The 24,335-nt window shown below is 45.2% G+C and overlaps 1 protein-coding gene and 1 long non-coding RNA gene across 3 annotated transcripts in view; one reads left to right on the forward strand and one right to left on the reverse strand.

Annotated features, from left to right (window-relative positions):
* LOC309791919 (UPF0488 protein C8orf33 homolog) overlaps nt 1-24,335 on the reverse strand; it is a 107,475-nt gene that overhangs the window by 13,099 nt on the left and 70,041 nt on the right. The gene's annotated exons all lie outside the window — the stretch shown is intronic.
* The window catches only part of LOC309791714, a 48,185-nt gene continuing 34,389 nt past the window's right edge, over nt 10,540-24,335 (forward strand). Inside the window, exon 1 of one of the 2 annotated variants that reach the window (XR_014291548.1) lies at nt 10,540-10,679. This is a non-coding gene — a long non-coding RNA (uncharacterized lncRNA). Of the gene's footprint in view, nt 10,680-11,861; nt 11,918-24,335 lie in introns of those variants that run through there. The other variant, XR_014291549.1, reaches the window with a different exon arrangement.

Here is a 24,335-nt window from a genome sequence, read left to right on the forward strand (position 1 = left end):
AACTGACTTGGGCCACTAATAACTGGGACACCTGAGGTAGCATTTCCCCAAATAAATCATGTAAACTTTTGACTACTTCCCCCATCATTCTTACTCCTACTCATATCACCAACAGTAGAAGCTGGTTCAGGTAAAAGTGGAACTGTATATTCAGCTCTAGCCTGAAATCTGGCCCACGCAGGAGCCTCTGTCGACCTAACCATTTCCTCCTTACCTTTAGCAGGTGTCTCTTCAATTCTTCGTGCTATTTCTTGTATTACTATAGTCTTTAATCCAAAACCAGCAGTCAAATCCCAATACCAAACACCATTATTTGTTTAGTCTTCCCTAACTATAGCCATATTACTATAATTACCACTCTCAGTCCAAGCAGCCAGAATTGCCAGACTGCTAAGAGATAGAAATCTCAACACTACATTCTTTGACCCTGCAGGAGGAAACCGAATCCTATAGCAACACCTAGTTTGATTCTTTGGTCACCCTGAAGTGTGTGTATTCATGGCCTACCAGGGTTTGTTATAATTTCACATATCATTACATACGATTTAGGACAAAAACTGCCTTTCAGCTATTTGGGAATATTATGAGTCATGTCCACTGGCCTTTTAGGATTTCTCTTGTGGGCCCATCTTATATTTACCATAAGGATAGCTGTCGACTCAGTAGCATACTTTGCATCAGCTACCATAATTACCTCTATCCCTACAGGAGTAAAAGTATCTAGCCGATTAGAAACTCTTTATTTAATTTTTTAATTTTTTTATCTTTGGCTGCGTTGGGTCTTCGTTGCTGCGCACCGGCTTTCTCTCGTTGCGGTGAGCGGGAGCTACTCTTCGTCGCCATGCGCAGGCTTCTCATGGCGGTGGCTTCTCTTGTTGCAGAGCACAGGCTCTAGGCATGTGGCCTTCAGTAGTTGTGGCTCACGGGCTCTAGAGGGCAGGCTCAGTAGTTGTGGCGCACGGGCTTTTTGCTCCGCGGCATGTGGAATCTTCCTGGACCGGGGGTCAAACCCGTTTCACCTATATTGGCAGGCCAATTCTTTACCACTGCATCACCAGGGAAGTCCCTGATTAGCAACTCTTCACGGAGGTAATATTATATGAGATCCCACTCTATTATGAGTTTTAGGCTTTATTTTCCTTTTTACAGTAGGTGGTTTGACAGGAATCATCTTAGCCAACTCATCCCCAGACATTGTCCTCCAGGATACATACTATGTAGTAGCACACTTCCATGACGTAGTGTCCATGGGAGCAGTCTTCACTATTATAGGAGACTTCCTACACTGATTCCCACTATTCTCAGGTTACACAGTTAACTCAGCAGTAGCAAAACTCACTTCACAGGTGTATTTGTAGTAGTAAATATGACTTCCTGCAGCACTTTCTTGGCCTCTCAGGGAGGTTACTACATTCCTCTGAGGCACACACAACATGAAATATTTTGTCTTTAGGCTCATTCGTCTCAGTAGCAGCAGTAATGCTAATAATCTTCATACTGTGAAAACCATTTGTGTCCAAACGAGAAGTCTCAGCAGTGGAAACTGCTGCTCCTAACCTAGAATGGTTGCACGGATGCCCTCCACCATATCCTATATTTGAAGTCCTACCTATGTAAATGTAAAATAAGGTAGGACTCAAGTCCTTTTCAAGCAGTTTGAAGCCAACAGCATAACAATTATGTCTTTCTCAATAAATGAGATAAAAGTAAAAAGTGATGTAAAATTTTCAAAGTGAAATCATAGGCTAAAATAGTGTATATCACGAAGGCATATCAATTTTATCTAAGCTCTCAAGATACAACATCACCGATTATGGAAGAACTTTTACATTTTCATCACACACATTAATAGTGATTTTTAAAAGAAGTTCTCTAGTCTTCTATATTATTTCACTAATATTGACAATTAAACTAACTCATATATGTACAATAGATGCACAGGTAGAGAAAATTTGAACATTTTACCAGCCATTATTGTAATCTTAGCTGCTCTATCATCATTGTGAATCCTTTACATGATACATGAAATCAATAACTCTTCCCAAAGCATAAAAATTATGGGTCAGTAATGATACTGATGCTACAAATACACAGATTAAGAAGATTTAAATGTTGACTGCTCTGTAATCCCCACATCAGAGCTAAAACCAGGAGAATAGTGATTAATAGAAGTCAACAACCTAGCACTATAGAGATAGTCATTGAATATTAGTTTCATCTGAAATTGTTGTACACTCCTGAGCTGTTCCTTCTCAGGCCTAAAAAGAGCTGCTATCCCAGGACGCCTAAATTAAAGAATCCTAATACAGACAGGACCAGGCCTATGTTGTGGACAAGAGAGCTCGTTTTCCTGAGGTCAAAGACAGGACAGAGGGATATGGCTGAGATATGGGGTGAATCTGGAGCCCATGGGGATGCACCCTCCAAGCTCCAGGATAGGAATGGGGCCTCTGGGGTCCCAGGCCACCCACCACGCCCTCCCGAGCAGCATCTTGGCAACATTCCCTGTCAGTGATGAGGCAGCCCTAGCACTTGTCACGCCCCAATGCTGTGTCCTATGTGGGTCCCATGCTGTTGGGACCACACCCACACTCTGCAGGTCCACGCTGCAGGGTCCTTCCTGCCTCAGGAGTAAAGACCCCACAGCAAGCAGTTTCCTCCCCAACCAGCAGGAGGAGGGGAGGAGAGCAGGGGCACCAGGGGAATCTCACTCAGACAGCACCCCAGGGGTGCCAGCGGGAACAGTGATGATGCAGATGAGGCACAGACCAAGAGATGGATCCAGAGGACCCAAAAGGCAGCTGGTCAGGTCCTGGCTCATCTGCACCCCAGACACCTTTGTCCCTCATACAGCCCCTTCCTCATACACCCTCTCCTTAAATGCAGATTCTTCAGATGCAAACAGGCAGAGCTTCAGGCTGAAAGTCAGCTCTTCCAAAGTGACCCCTCAGCAAACACGGCAGGATTCCACTCCAGTGGGTGCCCTGGAGTCCACAACTCAGGGACTGAAGTGGATATCGGTGCCAGGGGCAGTGGGAGAGAATGGGGAGTGAGACGTTCGTGGTTGTGGAACTTTGGTTTTGCAAGATGAAAAGTCCTAGGAATGGTGGTGATGGCTCCACGAGAAAGTGAATAGATCTGATGCCTCAGAAACGTGCACTTAAAATGGTGAAGATGGTATGTGACGTGTGTTTTATTTCACTTAAAATAAATTCTTAAAATAATGTCTTGTTCACTGTGATTCCATTTCGACTCCCCTTCATCACAGATGTCGGAGGCCCAGACACAGTCCACTACCTTAGGGGCCATCACGGTACCCTCACATGGCACATGGGAGACCATTCTTAGGGGGGGCTAGTCTGTGCTCACCTGACCTCTGTCCAGGGGGACCCAGGCAGTGGTGACCCCCATAGATTAGACATATGATATGATATGTTATTAATATGATACCACCAAGCATTGTCACTCACCAGAACACAGAGCAGCAACCCACTCAAACATGCCTGACCTCACATGAATGTGAGAAGACTAAGAGAAGAAAAGGTACCACAGGTTAATCAGGTCAACACCCTTAATGCAGAGGTTGGGAATCTCAAAGGGGAAAAGACACGCTTCAGGCAAAGAGCACATATGGGCTCTCCTCGTACATGTGATCCTGACCCATGCAGATGTGGTGAGAGCCACACAGTCCCCACACCCTTTACCTGGGGTCGCACGTCCACACTCACCACGGTGACCCCACCTCCCTAGACCCTGCACCTAAAGTCACACGTTCTCTCTCAACAGGTGACCCCTCCTACCCAGACCTCTCCACCTGAGTCACATGTCCACAGTCCCAGGGTGAGCCGCCCTCCCCAGACTCCCCCAGCTGGGCTCACACGTGCACAGTCTCCAGGGTGACCTCACCTCCCCAGACCCTGCACCTGGGGTGATATGTCCCCTCGGTCAGGACACCATGGCTCTGCTGGTGGATCCCCTCATGTGGAAACAAGCTGTGTTCCTGGGGCCTCCTGGGATGGGAGAATGTGGCAGGTGGGTCTCCTCTCCCCACACTTGTCCCAGAGAAGTCCTCCTCTTTTCAGTTTGATTCTGTTGATTTTACCTGTTTTTAAAGCTTTCATGCTAAAGTTGAACACACTACTTGGTTGTGGCAGGCTCAGTCCTTTCTTGTCGCACATGCTTGTTGAGATAACTCACAGGACAGCAGGGCTGAAAGCAGAGGGGCAGCTCTGGACGCTTCTGAGTAGGGACGGTAGAATGGAAGGAGAGCTCAGCAGCAGCCTCAGCTGTTACCCATCGGGCTTTTGCCCGATCTGCGTGCCCTGCGATCAATTCACCAGCTAAACCTGCCTCCCTACGCACCATGCACGTGCTGGTGAATTGGAATTATTGCCAGGTAGCCCTCCTGTGGATTCTCCACGAGCCCCAGGGAAGGTGAACCTTACAGGGATTAAGACTAAGGCCCCGACCACAGCACTGACCCTTGGGAGGACCAAGTAACCACACTCAGAGAGAGGCTGTTACTTAGAGAAGCCCACCTCAGTTCCAGACCCCAGACATTTAAGCACTCACCTTCAGATGCAGGCACGGAGCTTCCCAGTCCTGAGGCCAGGCCAGGTTTCTACCCAGGTTCCCATAGTCCTAGCGTACACAGAACATGGTCAGGCCTAATCTTCTTCTTATAGACAACACATGGTCAGCTCTGAACATAATCAGTAGAAAGGACATGCAGAGGTCTAAATCTACCCTGTAGACAGAACTTGATCATGTTTAAACTAGCTTAGGGCTGATCTCATAGGAGGTACAGATCACACACATGGGTCTCTCATCTTTGGACACCCACATCAGGAAACTGAACAAAATCTTTGTCATTAAACATTTCAACAGGCAAAACCAAAATGTTACCAATATCTCTGGCCACCTGATGGTCAGGATCCATGAGTGAGCCACGAACTTCTGAGAGTGCAGCCCCGTCTGCTGCCAGGACAGACAAGAAGTGGCCTGATTCCAGCCTCCCAGACTTCCAGAAGGAGGCGGCCGCACTGGAAGCCCAGGCAGGACAGTCTTGCATGGTCCGGACCAGGAGATCCTGTCTGTCCACTCCACTGGCCGATTCCGGGCGGGGCGCTCAGGGCCGCTGAGAGCCCTGCACTCAGGTCCTGCTTCCCTGCAGCGTGTGCATGTGCATGTGTGTGTGCGTGTGCGTGTGGGTGTGTGTAGAGGGGGCGGTGGCTGACGGCTCCCATGGCTCCCGTCCCGGGCACCGCGCTGTCTTCGAGGGGAGTCACGGGGAGAGGTAGGGGCACAGAAGCTGTTGGAGAGGAGAACCCACTGCGGAGCTCCTTGCACACTGGCTCGCCCCACCTGGTGACCCGCCTGCCCATCGTGGGCCGCATGTCACCCCCCAGCCCCCACCCCCGAGGGCAGGGCGCCTGCTCTTTCAAAAGGACAAGGTCTCACATGAAGGAGACCCAGTGGGGACTGTCACGCCCCCACTCCTGATGCTGACTTTGGGAGAATGAACGCCCTTGACTGGGCGATGGGACACTGTGAGGAAAGAGGTGGCGGCCCCATCCAAGTCGGGGCCTGGCTGAGAGATGGGAACACAGGAGCCAAGTGCAGGGCCTGGAGGCCAGGCCAACAGGAGGGGCATCCCCAGCCTTGACCAGACTCTCCAACTGTGACATTGTAGCTTTAGGGGACCTGGGGCAGGTGACTGAATGTAATGCATGTCTAAACTGGACCCTGAATGGGGCTTAAGGAAGGTGTGAAGGATGTTACTGAGACCGTGACAGTCACTGGAAGACAGACTCTGTGTCAGGACATCCTGCTCCATCCATTTAAATCCCTGAGATCTGTGACCTTTACGTGGCTACGCAGGATTGTTAGAGCAGCTGCGTGTGGATATATCTGCAAGTGGTTCCAGCAAACACACAGTTGTGCACACAGGCGGGCACAGCACACACACAAACATATGTAGGTGCACAGCACAAATATATTCACACACTAGCATATGAACACACATGCACGCATATGCCCATGCACACACTAACGTGAGCAAGTGCACACTAACGAACGTGTGCAAGTGCACATACCTATGCACATGCACAGCATAGGTATGCAAACAGGCACATGCACACGCATGTACATAGCACACACACAGGGAATAAAGTGAATCCATAAAGTGAGTCCGTAAAGCATTAAGTCCTGAACACAAGTGAAGCTGACATGTATTTTTCCCTTTTCTTAGCTTTGATGTTTTTCACAATAAAAAGTTTAAGGAAAAAGTTAATGGCAAATGACTTTTGATTCATAGGACTTTCTGACGTTATTCCACAAATATTATGACAGGAGAAATGAATGTAGATAGTACATGTGTCCACTAATGGATGAATGGAGAAGAAAAACATGGTCCATCAATACAAGGGAATGTTATTCAGCCTAAAAGGGAAGGCAGTTCTGGCACAGGCTGCAGCAGGGATGAACCTTGAGGGCATTAATGCTCAGTGATGTAAGCTAGACACAAACAAACAAACAGTGCTTGATCCATTCATACAAGGCCCCTAGATCAGTCGGAAACTCAGAGACAGAAAGTAGGATGGTGAGTGCCAGGGGCTGAGGGAGGGACAATGGCGACTGAGTGTTTAATGGGGACTGTTTCAATTTTGCAGGATGAAAAAATTCTGGAGGACGATGGCGGTCAGGTTTGCACAACAGTGCGAATTACTTCTGGACCCTGAAATGTGCACTTAAAAACGGTTAAGATAGTAAAGTTTATGTTTTGTGTATTGGACCACAATTTTTAAAACTTTAAAAAAAAAAACAACAGGAAGTAGTCCGTGAATAACACAAGATGCACAACTTCACTGACAACCGAGGGATTAAAACCGTAAGAGGGCCTCCCTGGTGGCGCAGTGGTTGAGAGTCCGCCTGCCGATGCGGGGGATGCGGGTTCGTGCCCCGGTCTGGGAGGATCCCATATGCCGCGGAGCGGCTGGGCCCGTGAGCCATGGCCGCTGAGCCTGCGCGTCCGGAGCCTGTGCTCCGCAACGGGAGAGGCCACAACAGTGAGAGGCCCGCGTACCGCAAAAAAAAAAACAAAAAACAAAAAACAAAAAAAAACGTAAGAAAACTATTGTGTACACACCTACCAGAATGGCAGACATGAAGACACAGTATCAAATATCAGCAGGATGTGGAGCAATGGAAAGCCTGGTGCGCAGCGGGGGGTGCAACCACTTCTGAAACAATCGGGCCTCAGAGAGCGAAGTCCGTGCACACAGACCCACAGTGTTCCTCCCAGCTGAACACAACCCCCCCAGCCCTGCACCAGGACACACGGACATGGACTCTGCAGCCACAGGAGCCAAACCTGAAAGAACCTGAAGAACATCACAAGCAGATGCAGAAATGAACCATGCACGCTCCTATGAAGGAATATTCCACAGCGATGGAGTACATTTTGTTTAAAGGCAGTAAAACTATAAAAAAATATTTTTTAAAAAAAACTATATTCACAAGATGAAAGAATCTATAATTCTGGCACCTAAGGATTGTCGAATGCTCCTAAAAATAGATTGTTGTGGAAACATTTATTATAAGGAAATTAACATATTCTCTAGGAAGGACGGGGTGAATGGGCCTGCTACATTTTCTACATTGAAGACATATACAGGTTTTGATTCTACTTCTGTTAACTCAAGTGGGGCTTCATTGGATTTCTGCTACCGCGGAGATAATCAAATTCTGGGTAGGGGTCAGGAGAAAACTAGCCATAGGCGTTCTCGTGTAATAATTACTGTTGAAAGTGTAAATGATCCATTTATCAGTACGACCGAGAATAGAATAACTGCTGCATTACTTCACATGAGGTTGTGTGTGCTACTGTCCCTAGGGCTCCAGTGAGTGAGTATTTTGAATGTGAAGCTCATCCAGATCTGAGAATGGAATAAATGGCTAGGTGTGATATGGCTAATATAAATAATATGCCAACATTTATATTAATTAGTGGGTAAGATACGGGAAGAGAAATTCATGTTGTGAGAGCCAGGGTTAAGGCTAGCATTGGGGCAATAATATATAAATTGATGATGTTGATGGACATAGTGGTTCTTTAATAAGTAATTTGTATGCCTCAGCAATGGTTTGTAATCATCCATGGGGGCTGAGGATTGTTGGCCCTTTCTGGATTTTTATATAGCCTAGGATTTTCCATTTAATTAATATGAGGAATGCTATGGTGAATTAAATTGGGTCATTTGTGAAAGAATGTTGATTATAAACATATTCTTAGGAAGAGGACTTGAACCAGTGCAGATAAAGGTTTCAGTTTTACATAATTACCGGGCTCTGCCACCTTAACAAACATGGTTCTACAGTAGGGTATGTATAAATTAATTGAATGTAGATTATATCATCATTTAGTTTCCAGACATTTTGTAAAGTAAGCCGTAATGCTCTTGTCCTTTCCTACTGGCAGAAATCTGCAATAGACAGAAAGCAACCAGGATGACTCCAGTCTGAACTCAGATCACGTGAGACTTTAATCGTTGAACAATTAAAAGCAGTTATACCATAGAAATGTCGTGATCCAGTATCAAGGTCATAAACCATATTGCCGCTATGAACTCCAGAATACAATTACACTGTTACCCCTAGTAAAACTTGTTCGTTGATCAGTGTTTTAGAACAGGTGATAAAGCATTTTGACTAGTTGGTCTAAATTTTGATCACTCAGAGGTGGTTGCTTCTCCAAAAAATAAATGGCACATGGGCCCAAGGCGCACCAGCTTCAGTAGTTGTGGCACACAGGCTCAGTAGTTGTAGCCCACTGGCTTAGTTGCTCTGTGGCAAGTGGGATCTTCCCAGACCAGGGATCGAACCCGTGTCCCCTGCATTGGCAGGCGAATTCTTAACCACTTCATCACCAGGGAAGTCCCAGAATCGCAGTCTCCCTTTTAGTATACCTTAAGCCCAAAGAATCCATGGAGAATTGTTACAGAAAATAAGACAATAAAATATTGTAAGGACTGTGACAGAAGCATATAGTACACAGTTCATATAGACACAGCCCAAGCAGTTACAAAGTATATTAAAAGGGAGGCTGCAATTTTATTTTATTATTTTTATTATTTTTTAACATCTTTATTGGAGTATAATTCCTTTACAATGATGTGTTATTTTCTGCTTTATAACAAAGTGAGTCAGTTATACATAAGCATATGTTCCCATATTTCTTCCCTCTTGCATCTCCCTCCCTCCCACCCTCCCTATCCCACCCCTCTAGGTGGTCACAAAGCACTGAGCTGGTCTCCCTGTGCTATGCAGCTGAGGGAGGCTGCAATGTTAAAAGAATAAGATAAATTATACCCACAAACTCCCAATCTTTCCTGAAACGTTGCAATCTGGAACCCTATTGTAGAAAGCAGAAGATTCCAGGAGACATTCTACAAATGAAGGACTCTAAACCCTGTGGTTGGATAAGGAATTCTGGAAGGAAGGTATCCTCACCCGAGGAGAGCAGGTTCCTATACTTGTCTAACATCGCATACCTGGACAGTTCCCACTGATCTTGGTCCAGGCATTGCCTGTCCTCTTGAGAGAAAACTATGGCCATATCCTGGAATGTCAGCAGTCCCTGAAATTAAAAGTACACATACCTTGTGGCCACGGGAAGAGTTCATAATGTGACCCAAGAAGAAAAGAGCAAGTTAAGAGAACTGGTTTTAATTTAGAAGAGTGTCTTCAATTACCCACTAATATATATATATATATATATATATATATATATTTTTTTTTTTTTTTTTTTTTTACAAAGTAAGTTTCTCTATCTTATTTCTAACTACAAGAAAAGAGTGTGGCATGTGATCCACAAAACCAGTATAGAGACTATACTTATCTGGAAAAGAAATGATAAAATGATGGTTTCAACACAGGCATATGCATTTTTGAGTGTTTTATTTATATCAAATTGGATAAAATGTGTGTATTTCTCAGACAGAAAAGACGTGTCGAGGTAGAAATGTACCTTTCAACTATTCATGGGTACACAAGTACACTGGGGAGATTGTAAAAGTTCAGATTGTGATTCAGTAGGTCCGGTGGGCCTGAGTTCTATTTTTTTAACAAGCTCACTTTTAACTAGTGATGCCACAGTCTCTGATTCATTAACGACAATTGTGAATAGCAGAGACATAATTAGAAAGGTAAAAATTCATATTTAATTTTGAACTTAAAGTGTTTTATGGATTTTACACCTTTAATAGGATAGTAAGCACAGCAGCAACAATCATTTGTGAGTATTTACTATAGACCGTGTATCTTTCTAACTTTGTAGTGTAGGACTCCAGGAAAAATGCCTGGGCTGCGGTCACAGTGGGCGGGGCCCTCAGGCCGGGCCGCCCCTCCAGGACCCCCGACGGGGCCCTGCGCTCCTGGCGGCTCCCTCCCCCGGCGCCTCCGTCCCTCCCAGAAGGCCTCGGGGCAGAGCGGTCCCACCCGCTGCGCCCAGAACGGAGCCCGCGTTTCCGCAGAGCTGGAGTTCTCGGCTCGGGGTCTTTTCCGTCTGCCGTCACGGAACTGCCCTGGGAGCCCGAGGGGAGGGCGGCCTCACTGACGCTGCCGGCTCTGGAGGGGCCCCGGCGGCCGAAGCCGCGACAGTCGTGCGGACGGCGGGCCGGGTAAGTGGGCGCCGACCCTCCGCCTGGTACGGTGCCCTGGCGGCAGGGCAAGACCAGCTTCTGAGGGGCAGGGGTTCGCTGCCACCCGCCGCTGCTGTGCAGAAAGGGCGGCCCCCAGCGTCTGGTCCCGGGAACTTCGGTCCCTCCTCTCGCCCCTGCCCTCGGCCTGGCTCGCGGGGCCTGGGGGGCGTGGGGAGGGGGTCGGCCTGAGTGTCCTGAGGGGAAACGGGGCAAGGGAGGCGCAGGGCCCGGCTGCAGCGTCAGCGCGCCTCCCCCCGACTGCGGGGAAGGCGGCTAAAAACTCCTCCCGAGGCTCGCAGGCCCCTTATTCAGCGGAGTCCCTCTGCCCTCCTTCCTCCCTGAGCTAAAGGACCGGGGGGAGGGGACAGGGCAGGGCACTGGCGCAGGTAATGGGGACCATCAGCAGGTGATTGTTAACTAAGGAAAACCGGCTCTCCCAACGTGAGGAATGCGGCGCTTTTCTTTGCGGAGATGCCAGAGGCTGGGCTCCCTGAGTTCCTTCCTTTCATATGCACCTCAGCGCTCTGGGGCCTGCATTCTGTATTTGCATATCCGGAGATCCTCAGGGCTCGCGGCTCACGCTGGAGGGCTGCAAGGGCTGATGACTGTGACATCCTTTGTTTACTGAGATGGCAAGAAATATTCCATTTCTCACAGGCTTGAGGGGCACAGAGTGAAGAGGGTAGGAGAATCTCACTCGGCATGTACTTCGGTTTACACGTAGATAATATGTACACTTAACTGTGCTACTGGAGGTTCTCAAGTGTGATCAATTGTACCACTGCCCTCTATGGATTAACTTCATGAATATCATAAGATACATGCCTGTAGAATTGACTTAATCCATTTAAATAGGATAATGGTTTTTAAAGGAAACATAATAGAAATATAACAACAAACCCCTTACCACTAAAGGCTGGGTCTGGAGCAACCTAAATAAACGTTCCATTGTTAAAATATTGAAAGATGTATTCAATAGAAATATCAACAAAAATGACAAATGATGAGGGCAGCAGAATGTTGAAATGTTCTATCTTTATCCTTAAAGTGGCAGAACATCATGTATTAGTAGGCGCTGGGGGCAGAAGATGCCTGATTTTATACCTTTGTCATATTTGTACAGTTGTTTCAACAAGTAACTTAAAGACCAAATGGAAAAAAAGGTTTGTGCCTGAGATCATGTTGATGTGAAACCAGGGATGGCCACCTTGTCCCAGGTGAGTTAAGTTTACCTGGCAGGTAGACCACAGAGCTCCTGAGAAGCAAGGGTTGGAATTTTTCTGCTGGGTGCCCCTTAGGTTCTGTGACTTGACTGATTGTGAGTCATGTTTCGGGAAAGACCTGATCACAGGAAAAGGGTGGGGAAGAGTGATTTGGGGAGCAGCTAACAACATGCATCACGGCTCATGGCTTGAATGAATTTTAAAGAAACAGGAAAACAAATGCTTCTTATGGAATCAGAGAACGTCCAGCCAGACAATCCCAGAAAATGAGGAACACCCATCCCATTTTCCAGATGAGAAAACAGAGGCCCAGCAAGGTGAAATCCCTCACCCAAGTTGCACCCATCTCTCCTCCCCACTACATGGTTCATGAAAGCACGACTTTTCCTGTCGTGATCACTGCTGAACCCCAAAAAGGACCAGGCATCTAGCCGCTGCTCCAAAAATTTTGGTTGACTGTAGGAACAATGCTATTTCTTTCTTTCTCACTCTTATTCAGGATTGTGCCAAGAACTCCCCAGGCTGCAATGTAATTCGATAAATGTAAATATTAATTGAGTTTTGTTGTGATGAGGACTTAGGCTTTGGAGGTAACAGACTTGGTTCAGATCTTGGTTCTGCCACTCAATAGCTGTTTGGCTTTGGGAAATTTACTAAACCTCTCTGAGCTTATTTCCTCCTTTGTAAAGTGGGGATAAATGTATCTGAGTCAGCAGAGCACCTGCATGAGAGATGTGCACTAAATATTGGTCTTTCTCACTCTCCCACGCCATCTCTGTGCTTCCCAGAGAAGTTGTACAGAAGGATACAGTACTTTTTAAAATTAATTAATTAATTAATTAATTAATTTTTGGCTGTGTTGGGTCTTCGTTGCTGTGCGCGGGCTTTCTCCAGTTGCGGCGAGCTGGGGCTACTCTTTGTTGTGGTGCGCGGGCTTCTCATTGCAGTGGCTTCTCTTGCTGCGCTTGTTGTGGAACACCGGCTCTAGGCCCACGGGCTTCAGTAGTTGTGGCCTGCAGGTTCACTAGTTGTGGCGCATGGGCATAGCTGCTCCGCAGCATGTGAGATCTTCCCTGACCAGGGCTCGAACCCATGTCCCCTGCGTTGGCAGGCATATTCTTAACCACTGCGCCACCAGGGAAGTCCAATATAGTACTTTATAAAGAGGGGTTTTAGTTGATTTCAGATAGTGTACATGTTTCTTGTAGAAAAGATTTTTCCACTATAGAAACATTAACATGCAATACCACTACAAATGCGGTATTCTATGGGTTAGATATTATCAGTAAATTTTATAAGTAATTGGGCAAAGGCCAAAGCACTAGGTACTGGGGAGTAAGAAGTCTCAAGTCTGGGGTGCCCCCCACCCCAATTTCAAGAGCAGGGTGTGTTTTTCAAATCCATATTTCATCTGGTCTTTGTTTCTCATCCATCCTCTGTGTCTGCCTTTCACAAAAGGCTCAGATCCTCCGCTTTCACACACCCCCGGCTGGCTGTGCCCCAGCTCCCGTCCTGGAACCTCTGCACGCATGGGTGTGCCTGCTCTCCCTGGGCCTCACCAGCTTTGCCAGGGAGCTGCTGTACCGTGCACTGGTAGCTGTACCCCAGGGTGCCTGGACCCTTCTGGTACATGAAGTACACACTCATCACCATGAGTGCACGCCCATCCCCTTACCTTATATCCTGCCTCTAAGCCAGGCTTGGGGGTGACTAGTGTGCCTTCAGCTATGTGAGGTGCTGGGATCAAAGTGAAGTTCCCAACTTTTGAAGTTGCAGGCTCGAGGGGCACACAGTGATTTAAAGTCGGGTCACCTGACTTAAAGGGGGGGCTGGTTGCTTTAAAGCCAGGGCAGCTGGCTTAAACCCTGCGTCCCTCCGCTGCAGGACGAGACCAACTTGGCGGTGCTCGTGTTTGCTCCAAGCCAGCACTGCTGTGCAGGAAGAGCTTCCAGGAGTGCCTTAGTGCGGGGGGACTTGGTCCGTTGTCTTGCCGCTGCCCTCAGAGCGGGACCACCTGCTCTTCTGGAGGAGAATCAGGGAGGGGGAAGTGCAGAGTCCCGGCTGGAGTTGCGGCACCCCTTGTCTGATGGCAGGGAAGGGGGGACGGGGCTGTGTGGTGTCCTGGGGCTGGACTCACCAGGTCGACTCAGCCTCTCAGCCTCCTAACCTCACCCCACACACCCCACAAGAGTCTCCAATAATATGTAATTGTGCCTTAGGTTCTCGGTCTTCAAACTCATACCCAGGCTCCCAGGTCCCTTGATTTAGCCAATTCCTCTGTGCTCTTTCTTCTATTAGATACAGTCCCAGAGGGAGGGGCTGGGGGATGGGACTGGAGGGACCCCGGCAGCACTGGCCTAGGCTGACTAAAGAGATCCAGGGCCTGCGCTCTCACACATGTGCGAGGACCCTTAAGGCGCAATCGAGGGGGCCGGTTAGAGGCAGTCCTTGTTGCCTCAAGTGAGTATGGATCACCGTCGGGTGGGGAGCATGCTGACCCCTGAGAAGTACTGTTAGAAGGATGTGTTCCTCCCTCGGCTTCAAGGACGTGGGTGGGCTTCAGGGCTCCATTTCCCCTCCAGACCTCCAGGGCTGACTGCACCCCAGCGGCCTTGCAGACCTGGCTTCCTGTCCCAGAACTTGCCGGGCTCCAGGAAGAATCCAGACTGCAGAGATGGTGCTTGAGCGCTCCAGCTTAAGAAGTGCTGTCCCTGGGGACCCAACAGTGGAGGGAGGAAGGGTGAAGGGAGTAGGGGGGTGGGGTTGGGAGGGGTGGCTGCCCTGGGAGACGTTGAGATAGAAATATCGCCCCCCACACCCCCTGCCCCCTGCAACTGACTGACCCACTGATGCTATAGGATCTCAGGCCCTTTTAGTCAGAGATGCCTCGGTTTCTTTACTCCTGCGTTCAAAACTATGCAAAACCAACTCTTCATCCTCTTGCTGCCTGGCCAGGACTTGTAAAGCACTGTTCTTTTGGAGCACTCGTTCCCTAAACTGCAGTTTGGAGCTGTCCCAGCTATTTAAAGGTGTTCTCCTTAAACTGAGACTAAATCCTACTCTTTTGGAAAAACGCCCTGCACTTCCGAGGAGATCATGTTTTCTGCCCATTCCTTCCTTCTACTTCCCTCTTAAGAAGCCCTGTGCTCAAAGGGCTTGGTGACTTATTTTTTGCTTGATGTCAAAAAGAAACCTTCCCCATGCACCGCAAAAACCTTTCCTGGAGCATACGTGTTTCAAAACTATGACCGTGTTTTGCAGTCAGTATACACTGGGTAGACTGCCTAGCAGTCCCTCCAAGAGCCAGAGGTGAGCGTAATCAACTTATCTGATTGGATGCCCTTCAAGTTTAGGAAGGTCCCATTCTTATGCCCCAGCAGATAAGACAGGGCCCTGGATGGCTGTGGCTGTGATTAGATAACCTCTGATGATTTTATTTCCCTTACTGAGCTGCTGCTTCTAGGTTAAATTCATTTTATTACCTGTCCTTTTTTTTTTTTTTTTTTTGCGGTACTTGGGCCGCTCACTGTTGTGGTTTCTCCCGTCGTGGAGCACAGGCTCCGGATGCACAGGCTCAGCGGCCATGGCTCATGGGCCCAGCCACTCCGCGGCATGTGGGATCCTCCCATACTGGGGCATGAACCTGTGTCCCCCGCATTGCAGGCGGACTCTCAACCACTGCGCCGCCAGAGAAGCCCTACCTGTACATTTTTAAAGAAAGACTGAAAAAGTCACTGTAATAGGTCAGGAGTCTGAGCTCAGGGTTAATCAAAGGTACTCACAGGGAGGAAGGTGGATAAACATAGGTGCGTAAAATAGGAGGGTTGGCAAGTACAGCCAGGACGACCGGGTTCACCGTGCGCACTAATAAAGGCCAGAATCTCCTCATTTATCTCTGGTGGGAAGTTCTGATGGTTTCTCAGGATCAAACTCAAATCATATTCAAACTAGGGGGCTTCCCAGAAGGTGCTGAAGCACCGGCAGAGCCCACCTGCGCTCCCACCTTGGCACTCCAGGATCAGAGTTGGGTTTGGAGATGGGGTTGCTGTAACCCCAAGGAGGTGAGCAGAGAGGAGGAGTTGATTACCGGTCTCCTCTGACTCTCTGGCCCAAATTGCCTGGCTTCACGGGGGGGGGCAGAGTTTTGCTTTGAGCAACTTATGGGGCACTTCCAGACTGGTGGGGTTGCCCAGTGGCCCGACAGTCTGACAGGCTGGCTGCGGTGTGACCACACTTTGTCTCTTCAGAATCTGTTCATCAGGAGGTGCATGGTTGCGGAAGCCCATTCACCGCCCCCCCCCCCCGAGGGTGATGGCACCTTCCCTCTCTGTACCCTATGATCACCAGGTACTTGAAATGAATGCAAGGTTTTGATTTCAAGGAAGAGCTCACATAACCCCTTCTGCCTCATAATGTGTGGGATTTACTATAATGGAAGGACATTATAAAGAACAGGTAGAAAACTCACCTGTTGGTCTCCATGTAGGAGTTTATTTTGCATGAATCTCTCCTACATGAGTAGATAGCAGAGGTTTATTTTTGTTCCCGTGTGTGTAGTTGTGGCAGAGGACATAGGTATGGTGGTTTGAAGCCCTCAAAGAAATATTCTCAGAATTCTCAAGACTTCTCTTGATTGGAACCGAAAGAGACCTGGGAAAGGAGGAAAAGCAAAGGAGGAGGGAGAACGAATGGGTGTTTCTCAGTAAATTCACCTTCCTGGTTGATTTTTCTGTCTTCTCATTTCTTTTAACTTCTATGTATGTCTAATGGAATGATGTAGAAAGGCTGATTTTTATGCTTTAAAAGATTTTACATCACAAAGAAACTAGAAGTGGCTAACAGAACTTATTCACATCAATGTTACATAGAGACTTTGATATTAAATTTGTATACTAAAATGGGTTAATCCAAATTTTCTCTTTCTTTTTGAGTGAATATTTGTAACATATTTTTGTAGATAATAATTTATCCTAGATATACAAAAGTGTGAGAATGGGTACCATTTTTCACCACTTAAATGACTTCTTTTAAATGAATAGATCGTACACTTTAAAGGCCAATGTTGTCTTACATGTTGTTTTTTAATTCCTTGATTTCCAAAACTTGTGTTTATTTAATTGATTTCTATCTAATGATCTGTCTCTCCTTTATTGTTTCTTACTTTATATTTTATTGATCTATAGTTAATTTGCATTATTATATTAGTTTCAGAGGTACAACATGGTGACTCATAAATGTTTAGGTTCTTCTCCATTTATACTTATTATAAAAGAGTGGCTCTATTCCCCATGCTATGCAGAACGTCACTGTAGATGATTGATTTTACACATAGTGGGTTCTTCCTCAGAACCTCCTACCACTATTTTGCTGCTCCGCCCTGTCTCTCCCTGCTGGTAACCACTAGTCTGTTCTTTAATCTGTGAGTCTGTTTCATTGTTGTTGTTGTATTCAATGTTTTAGATGCACGTGTAAGTGATAACCTACCAGGCTTGTTTCCTCTGCGGCTTATTTTACTAAGCATAATACCCTCCAAGTCCATCCATGTTCTTGCAAATAGCAACATTTCATTTTTTGCTGAAGTCATCATAAATATCATTTTTTATCCCCTAACCTACTGATGAACACTTAGTTTGACTCTATATCTTGGCTATGGCAAATAACACTGTTATGAACATTGGTGTGCAGTTATTTTTTTTTTAAATAGTGTTTTTGTTTTCTTCTGATATACCCAAGAGGGAAATTGCTGGATATTATGGTAGTTCTATTTTTAGTTTTTGGTGGAACCTCCATTCTTCTTTCCACAGTAGCTGCACTACTTCACATTCACATCAAGAGTTTACAAGAGTTTCCCTTTCTCCACATCCTCACTAACCTTTGTTATTTGTGACCTTGTTGATGACAGCCATTCTGACAAGACTGAGGTGATATATCTCATAGTTTTGATTTGCATTTTATTGCCGATTAGCTATGTTTAGCATCTTTGTGCATTCTGGCTGTCTATCTGTATTTTTTCCTTGGAAAAATGTCTATTTAGGTCTTCTCATTTTTAAAAAAAATATTTTGGGTGCAGTTCTGATATTGAGTTGTATGTGCTGTTTCTGTAGTTTAGATATGAACCCTTGGTTGGTCATCTTTTTGGTGTTAACCTCTTATCATGTGCAAATATTGTCTCTCCTTCAGCAGGTTGTCTTTTCATTTTGTCTTTGGTTTCCTTTGCTGTGCAAAATCTTTTAAGTTTAGTGAAGTCCCATTTGTTTATTTTTGCTTTTGTTTCATTTGCCTTAGTAGACTGAACGCAAAACTGTTGCTATCATTTATGTTGAAGAATGTTCTGTATTTTCCTCTCGGGGTTTTATGGTCCTACATTTAGGTCTTTATTCAGTTTTGCGTTAATTTTATATACGGTGTGCTAAAATACTCTAATTTTATTCTTTTCCATGTAGCTGACCAGTTTTCCTAGTACCACTTATTGAAGAGACAGTTCTTTTTCCATATTGCCTGCTTTGTCATAAATCAATTAAATATACGTGTGTGGGCTTATTTCTGGGATCTCTATTCTATTCCAGTGATCTTTGTGTCTGTTTTTGCTCCAGTTCAATGCTCTTTGATTACTGTCGCTTTGCAGTATAATCTGAAGTCAAGGTGCGTGATGCCTCCAGCTCTGTACTTTCTCAAGATTGTTTGGCTATTTGGGGTCTTTGTGTTTCTATACAAATTTTAAAATTACTTTTTCAGGTTTTGTGAAAATGCTTTGGTATTCTGATAGGGATTGCATTAAATCTGTAGATTGTCTTTGGCAGTATGGTTATTTTAACAGTATTAATTCTTCCAGTCCATGCACCTGCTATATTTTCCCATCTTTTTCTGTTGCCTTCAACTTCTTTCACCAATGGCTGATACATTTCTGAGTACATGTCTTTTACCTGCTTAGGTGTGTTTGTTCCTAGGTATCTTATTCTTTTTGGTGTGATTGCATATGGTATTGTTTTCTTAATTTTTTTTTTCTTTCTGACAGCTTTGAGTTTTGTTTTTTTCTTCTTTTTCTAATTCCTTCAGGTGTAATGTTAGGTTGTTTATTTGATATTTTTCTTGTTTCCTAAGAATAAGCTTATATCACTATAACTTCCCCCTGTGAACTGCGTTGGCTGTGTCCCATCGATTTTGGATCACTGTGTGTTCATTTTCATTTCTCTTGGGTATTTTTAGAATCCCTCTTTAATTTCTTCACTGTTCCTTTCTTCCCCTTTTATTCATCTGTGATGTGAGGACTCTCTTTAATATGATGTTTGGATTTCTTTCAGGTGTGTGTGTGTGTGTGTGTGTGTGTGTGTGTGATTATTTCAGTTGCTGAGCTCTTAGTTTCACGTGGACACTAACAACCCTGCATTGTTACTCTGCTCCCCCACAGTTACTGAATTTGACCTTATATTTTACATCTACTTGTTTTGTGTGTCCCTTAACTTCTTATTGTGAATACAGATGATTTTTTTACTGTTTTCTTTCATCCTTCCTATTAGCTGTGTACATGGTTGATTTACTGCCTTTGTTGAATATTTGCCTTATCCAATGAGTTTTTTCCGTTAGTAAGTTTCCTTTTCTAATTTTTATGTTTCAGTCATGGCCTTTTCTTTTTCACTGAGAAAAGCCCCTTTAAGATTTCTCATAAAGCTGGTTTGGTGATGCTGTGCTCTTTTAGTTTTGCTTCTCTGTAAAACTTTAGATCTCACCATCAAATCTGAAGGAGAGCCTTGCTGGATAGAGTATTTTTGGTTATAGGCTTTTCCCTTTCATGACTTTAAATATACCATGCCACTCCCTTCTGGCATGCAGAGGTTATCCTGAAAAGTCAGCTGATGACTTAATGCAAGTTCGCATGTTTGTAACTTGTTGCTTTTCCTTTGCTCCTTTTAATAGTGTCTTTTTATCTTTATTTTTTTGCCATTTTAATTACAATGAGTCTTGGTGTGGTCCTCTTTGGGTTGATCCTGTTTTGGCCTTACTGTGTTTACTGGACTTGGATGTCTGTTTTCTTTCCCAGGTTATGGAAGTTTTCAGCTCTTATGTCTTCAGGTATGCTCTACACTGCTTTCTCTTTCCTTTTTGCCTCTGGGACCAGTATAATGCAAATATTAGTACACCCGATGTTTCACATGTCTGTTCAAGTTTCTTCATTTCATTTTAATCTATTGTTTTACAGTTCATCTTCAGTGATTGCCAGTACTCTGTCCTTCAGTTTTCTGATTCATTCCTCTGTGTCATTTAGTCTACAGTAGTTTCCTTTTAGTGTATTTTTCATTTCAGTTATTGTATTCCTCATCTCTGTTTTGTTGTTCTTTAATGCTCTAACTCTTTTTTAAAAAATTCTACCTTCTTGCTCTGGTCGTCCATTCTTCTCCTGAGTTCTTTGATCATCTTTACAGTCATTCATTACCTTGAACTATTTTTTGAGGAGATTGGTTACCTCCACTTCACTTAGATCTTCTTCTGAGTTCTTATCTTGTTCCTTCATTTGGATCGTGTTTCAGTGTCACCTCATTTTTCTTAACTTGCTGTTTTTATTGCTATGTATGTAGTAGGTTTGTTACATTTCCTGACCTTCTAGAAGTGGCCTTTTGTAGGAGAGGTCCTATGTGTCCCAGAAGCCCACTGTCCCCTGGTCACTAGAACTATATGTTCTAGGTGTACCCCCTATGTTGGCTACTTGGGCTCTTCTATTGTGGTGGGCTGACTGCTGTGGGTGGTCTGGTAGGCTTGGCTGCCCCCAGACTGCTTGTTTGACAGACTCTGCCTTGTATGGAGGCTGTCTGTGCTGCTTGGTGAGGCTAAATCATAAGGCAGTTGGCTGCACGACTCTGTGGGACACCAAATCTAGTGCTGGTTCACTTATGGGTAGAATTGCAGTCCAGGTGATATCAGGGCTAGTGCCCAGTCACTGGGGTGATGCTGGCTACTGGGAGGAAGACACAGGTCCTGAGTTCTGGCTGCAGGGCCCAGGAGTCTCAGAGTTGGTGTTGGATCACTGTTCCTGACACAGCTATCTGCAGGGTCTGGGGTATCCCTAATCTTGTGCTGTCATTCTGATGGGCAGGGTCAAGACCCAAGTGAGTCCATGGCTGCTTCTGGCCTGCAAGTGAGTGTTCTGGTCACACAGGCTGCTGGGCTGTGGTATTCCTGGAGCTGGTGTGTGCCTGTTGGTGTATGAGGCTGATCCCACTGCTAGAGCAGATTTGCTGTTTGGTAGGTCCAAGCTCCATCCAGTCCCTGTGCAGTAATCACCTGCCGACGGTGAGACTGATTCCAAGGCCAGAGCAGGCTCACTTGTCAGAGGGGCCAAGGACTCTGGGGCTGGTGCCTCTCCACTTAGGTGTGGAGGCTGGTCCTGGGGCTTTTGGTTGCTGGGCCCATGTCCAGCGGCAGCTGTGCATTGAGAGGGTCTGAAAGCAGCCTGTTTGCTGGTGGATGGGGCTATGCCCCTGCTCAGTTAGTTGCTTGGCCTGCAGCATCCTAGTACTTGTGTCTATAGTCTGGTGGAAATGGGTAGGGCTAGACCCTGAGGCTAAAAAGATAGAGGGAGGACTCTGAAATTATGCTTGCTGGTACCAGTGGCCACGAGGTAGAAGGAGCTCCCCCAAGTGGCTGCTGCCAGTGTCTATGTCCCTGAGGCTGTGCTGTAGTTGCCTCTGGACTCTCTGGGAGACTCTCCAAGACCAGGAGGCAGGTGTGGCCCAGGATCCGTTCAAATGTCTGCTTCTGTTCTGATTCTCGGGTCATGTGGGATTTTGTGAGCATTTTTTTTTTTTTTTGGCAGTACGCGGACCTCTCACTGCTGTGGCCTCTCCCGTTGCGGAGCACAGGCTCCGGACGCGCAGGCTCAGCGGCCATGGCTCACGGGCCCAACCGCCCCGCAGCATGTGGGATCCTCCCGGAACGGGGCACGAACCCGTGTCCTCTGCATCAGCAGGTGGACTCTCAACCACTGAGCCACCAGGGAAGCCCTGTGAGCATCTTTTAAGTGTGGAATCTCTATTTCCCACAACCCTCTGGCTCTCTGGAAAATAAGCACCACTGGTCTTCAAAGCCCAACTTTCTAGGAACCCTTCTTTCCAGAACAGGGTCCCTGGGCTTGGGAGCCTGATGTTGGGTTCATACCCCTTGCCACCTGGGTGCACCTCAGAAATTGTAATTATTCTCCCATCTGTGGGCCACCCACCTGGGGGGATGGGTCTTGACTCCTGTCTTGCCGAGGTGCCTTCCTTATATCTTTAGCTCTAAAACATCTTTTATGGTAGGTCCCGGCCTTTTTCATCAATTGCTGTTCTGTAAACACTTGTGACTTTGGTGTGCCCATGAGAGGCATCAAGCTCTGGGTCTTTGAATGCTACCATCTTAGACAATCTCTCCACTTCATTCTTAAATCATATTATTTAATTTTTCTTAGTATCTTATTTGACTACCGACAGTTTAAAATTTATTATCACTCATGTTTACTTCTCCTTAAAAAAATTGAATAGTGCATTCATTCATTTTGAAATGAAGGTAGTGACCTGTGAATTTCCATACCTCAAAAATCAAGGATAGAACAAAAGCATTTTCTACCGGTTTTACCCTCAAACTCTGCACCCCACACCAGACTGGGGATTAACCTCTTGCACCCATTCTCACCTTCTTTTTTTGGACCGTTAACCATCGCTGCATCTGTATGTGTGTTGACAAAGTGAACTCTAGTCTTTCCAGTTTTTGTGTTTTGTTTTTTGGATTAGGGAACAGTCCTATTATGAATGTACATTTACTGGTCTGCTGAAGTTCATATTAAACCTGTCAAGCACATTACCAGAATTGGAATTGCTTGTATGTACACTTTGATAAATTTTAGAGACAATGGTAGAACAGAAGTAAATTGTATTTCAAATCCCACAGTATTCTCACACCATGAAAACCCTTCCCTTTTTAATATATTTGTGTGTAGTTTATCTTTTTGCCTATACTGTATTTCCCAGAGATGGGTAAGTGTTACGTTTCTTGCTAGCACATTTACGGTATTGTTCAAAGTCAGGCGTTTAGTGATTTAACATGATCATATTTCCATGAACTTGCAAGTACAAGATCTTCTCTCACACTGTCTTTTACTCCCTGCTTTTTTATATTGCCCTCCTAATTCTCAGTCCTGGTCTTTCTTTATGTTCTTCATCAACCTGGATAGGTTATACTATTTTTTCCCTTATTCAAGACCAACAGAATAGAATAGAACACCCAGAAATAAACCCTGATATATGGCCAAATGGGTTTTGACAAGTTGCCAAGTCTTTTCAAAGTAGAAAGGATAGTATTTTCAACAAATGATGATGAGAAGTCTTGTTGTCAACATGCAAAAGAAGGAAGATGGACCCTTACCTAACATCATATGCAAAAATTAATGAAAACATATCAAAAAACTAAATATAAGACCTAATAAAATAAAAAGTCTTAGAAGAAGACACAGGAGAAGAGCTTCATGACATTGTATTTGGCAGTTATTTCCTCAATATGAAACGAAGGAACAACAAAGGTACAGCTAACAAAAAAATAAACAATTGCAGTACATATTTAAAAAAATGTGTATCAAAGGAATGTAAACAGAATAAAATGGCAACCCACAAGATGGGAGAAAATATTTGAAAGCCATCTATCTGACAAGAGATTTATATTCAGAATATACAGAGAACTCCTACAACTCAACAAGAAGCAAACACCCTGATTCAAAAATGGATAAAAGACTTGAATAGATGGTTCTTCAAAAAGATGTACAAATGACTAAGCACTTGAATAGATGCTCCATATCATTAAATGCATGTTTATATATTTGTGTGCATGCATACACACACAAGCACACACACACATACACAAGCAGAAAACAAGTATTGGTGAGGATGTGAGGGAGTTGGAAGCATTGTGCTCTGTCAGTGGGAATGTAGAATGATACAGCTGCTTTGCAAAAGAGTATGGCAATTTTTCAGATATTGAAAAATAGAATTACTACATGATCCAGGAAATTTTTACTATGAGGTATACCCAAAGGAATTGAAATCAGGGTCTTAAAGTAATATTTGTACTCCAGTGTATAGAGCAGTAATAATCACAGTAGCTAAAATATGAAAGCAACCTAAATGTTCATCCACTAGTTCCTGGATAAGCAAAGTGTGGTATACCCATATAATACAATATTATTCAGTGTTAAGAAGGAAAACATCTAGGAATATGCTACAACATGGATGAATCCTGAGGAAATTTAGCTACCAAATATGCCATTTTTGTGACTTTTAGTGAGTCATAACAATGCAACTACTTATTTCAATTATATGGGGTACTTAGTGTAGTGAAAACCATAGAAATTGGGAGGGTAATGATGCTTTTCAGGTGGTTATGGAATAAAAAG

The sequence above is a fragment of the Mesoplodon mirus genome (assembly GCF_964341445.2).
Source record: "Mesoplodon mirus genome assembly, chromosome: 16".
NCBI lineage: Eukaryota > Metazoa > Chordata > Mammalia > Artiodactyla > Ziphiidae > Mesoplodon > Mesoplodon mirus.